Source organism: Tubulanus polymorphus, chromosome 7 (genome assembly GCF_964204645.1).
Source record: "Tubulanus polymorphus chromosome 7, tnTubPoly1.2, whole genome shotgun sequence".
NCBI classification, from domain to species: domain Eukaryota; kingdom Metazoa; phylum Nemertea; class Palaeonemertea; order Tubulaniformes; family Tubulanidae; genus Tubulanus; species Tubulanus polymorphus.
In genome coordinates, this window is record NC_134031.1 from 21,331,731 (window position 1) to 21,334,773 (window position 3,043).

The window sequence follows — 3,043 nt, forward strand, 5'->3', positions numbered from 1 at the left end:
GAGTAACAACTACGTACTTACTGGTATTGGCTACTATATAATAGGCCTATATACAAATAGATACAAGTACTGCGGTAGGCTTTCGTAGCTTTCACACTTCACAACCGAACCAACTGACCAACCAGTATATTTATTCCCAGTACGCACCAACCGGCACAGGCCTAACACTGTTTGTCAACTGTGTGTACCGTAGTAGGCTTTCGATAATCACCTGATACATTCGGTCGTTTGTTTTCTGAGCTCAGACCACTATTTCAAAATCTTCTATATCCTATAGTAAAAACAAGAAATTCGAGAGTTTAGTTCATATATAAGCGCGTAAATTCAGGGGAAATCCTGCTTATGGCTCATAGGCCAGCATCTTAGCTACGCATTGAAGTGGTTTTCGCCCCACATACCCAACCTACCTTTTGAAATAATCAAACCTTTAGAAAGGAGGGGTATCCCAGTACAGGTATGCCAGTACATCCGAGCCAAATATCTAAGGGAATCCCCCACCGTGTTTGGTACCCTCACTCAAAGCAAAAAAAGTCCAGGGAATCCCTTATTTCATCATCAATCTGTCTCTCAGGATCAATGGATTTCATACATATAACCGAAATTCGTTACCTATCCCATTTGCAGAAATTATGGCAACATTTATGGGGGACCTCTTCTTCACTCTAGGTACTATTTTTGGGGTCCGGCCCTACGCATCTTCGAGCTACTAACCTAATTGTGGTCTGATGCCTTCTCTCTGAGACGAACGTAATTCTAGCAGCCCTCCGCGACTCAACGGCCTTGATTTAAACTTGACCAATTCAAAATCTGTTTACTGACGCTTTTGGTTACATGAACTGATCAGCAATATACCTAAATGAAATAACCGGAATAACAAGAAATCAAAAATATTAAAGAGGTAACAAACAAATGCCCGTAAACCTGTCAGACACGCGAACGCCGGACTCGTAAACTCTTGGACTCGGACCCGCTGAGCAATAAATTCATAAAATTGACTTTGAAATTGATTGTGGAGAAGAGAGGGAATAATTCGATAGCTCTTCCTCATAAAGAAGAGAGAAATTTCGGAAAGAAAACACAACATGGCTACTAATTGAACGGAGCCAAATTTCCGATGTTTACGGCTCGACAGTGCCTTTATAACGTGGATTTATCAAAATTCCCATGCAGTATCTGGAGATTGAAGTGAGCTGAAGGATATCATACGGATTGTATCGGTGATAGCGGTAAGGTAAGGAAGCCTTTACACTTTTAACAAAAACTGTGAGGAAAAGGGAAAATAAAAATAATAAATATAGCTGCAAAGCAGCGATAACGGGTTTCTGCCTTGCTGGATACAATGTCGTTCAAGGGTGCGTGCAAACATTTCACCGAAAGGAGCGCCACCTAGGGGTCAACTTATGACATGGATATGTTGACCCACAAGGGCTACTACGCGCAAAGTACCAAGTTTAAAGGAAATCGAGAATAGCGAAGATACAGTATTTTTACTTTTCCCTAGTGACAGTTGTATGAACTAATTTTGGCGGTTTGCGTACTATACTTATGTATATGTACTCACACCAGGTTTTTGTTTAGGTCTATCATAAAATGACTGAATTACACGTAAGGAAACGGATGTTAGAATGGGTTTTCGAAATGTACGCGCCTTACTGGTTAGAATAGGAACTTATTATGTGAGGGGTTCGTTGTATCTCATATCCAGGTATACGTGTATCAATTTTCATTAAATCCCTCTATCCGCTTAGTAGATATGAACAAAAATGTATTTCCAGCAAAATGTAGGTGGCGCTCCTGAAGAACCATATAAGTTACCTACTTAAACCATACATCACTTCAAGTGTCTTGAAAAGGGCTGCTTACCACACATTGCAACCTCGATTCTGTCGCCAACGGTTAAGGACCTAGGACAAAAATCGTAGTTTTCACAGTCCCCTGGTGGCAGTTGTATGAACTATTTATGCAGGATGGCATATTACACACATGTCTTTGTACTTATATCAAGTTTTGTGATTTTCACAATAAACAGACCGCATTAAATGCGAAAAATGGATGCTGAAATCGATTTTTCAAAATTTACGCCCCCTAGTGGTTAAAATGGGAACTAATCATATGAGGGTTTCGTTTCGTTTAGTAACCAGGTACATGTGTATCAATTTTTATAGAAATCCATTGATACCCTTAGTCGATATAGATGAAAATGCATATTCTTATATGTGGCGCTACTGGCGAACCATATGAGCTACATAGTTATACCATACATCAATACAAGCGTCTTCCCAAGGGCTACTGGTCACTCGTTGCAACCACAATTCTATCTGCACCGGTTAAGGAGCTAGGAGCAAAAATCTCTTTGAAAAATTTGGGGTCCCATTTATTTCGAGCCCGTAGAGCTCAAACCGTTAATTGCAGATAGGGCGTGCCACTGACTTTTTTAACCTCCTGGCTATTATGAACAACTTTCGGGCTCGGCCAAAGCTGAAAACTCAAAGACAAACATTTTTCTCACACAGTAACTTTTCGATGTCAGAATTTCAAAAGTAAAACGCCCCCTGGTAGGTGAACGGGGTCCCCAATCAAAGATCCCTTCGACTTACCTCAAGGTACCTGTGTTCCTTACATCTCACGTAAGTTTGAAGTAAATCCGTTACTCAATAGTCTTGTTACTAGCCCAATTCGAAGTATTAAAGCCTATATATGATGCTCTCTATCTTGTGTTGCCGAATTCGAAGCTATATATGATGCTCTCTTACTTGTGCATACGACACAAACAAGCTATAAAAATTCCTCAGTTGCGTTCAGTCGAGCAATGTCCTAATTCAACAATCGACTCTTAGAGGAGGTAAAAATATCACTACTGCTTATGTATTTACTACAGATCTAGAACAACACAGCTCTATCAATATAAGGATACACACACAAACACACGTACTTAGGAGGCGCTGTGGGATAAGACACGTATATAATACATATACGTATATGGATACTGTTTGAATCGGGCTTAAATTTCGATGTTTAGAGGCTCACAGTGAGTAAACAGTGC